We start from the raw sequence: 542 nt of genomic DNA, 5'->3' as shown, positions 1-542 counted from the left end.
ATGTATATATATCATCATCATCATTTGGGAGCTAACGCCGGCGGGGGCGCATAGCCGCATCCACCCTTCCTTTCCACCTACGAGGGTCCCCAATAGCGAGCCGCCAGCTGGCAGGGACCCGGTCCATCTCTAGCTCCACACGACAGGTTTGATCGATCTACCCAAGCCACGATTTCCTCGGTCGTCCCACAGGCCTACTCTACCCAGGGTTGTCTCGAACAGAGATAACCTGGTGGGCAGGGTCATCCTGCGGGAATCGAGCCGTATAGCCTGAGTTGGCGATCGCGGATCGTGCAAGCAACAGGTCCTGTATAACTCTCTCTGTGACCTCGATGTTTTCACCGCAAGCACGTACCGACTGCACAGGGTCTCCTAGTAGGCCCCCGAAATCCTGGATCTTGGTCTAGGTCCAGGAGACCTCTAGCCCCTGGGGCTTCGCTTCATTACTAAATGCATCACGAGCCGCCACTAGGGTTTTCAGAGATTCAGATAGTATAGCAACATCATCAGCAAAGTCAAGTGTTGAAAAGTGTTGGTACAAG

Source organism: Penaeus chinensis, chromosome 39 (genome assembly GCF_019202785.1).
Source record: "Penaeus chinensis breed Huanghai No. 1 chromosome 39, ASM1920278v2, whole genome shotgun sequence".
Classification (NCBI taxonomy): domain Eukaryota; kingdom Metazoa; phylum Arthropoda; class Malacostraca; order Decapoda; family Penaeidae; genus Penaeus; species Penaeus chinensis.
This window is presented reverse-complemented; position numbering follows the sequence as displayed.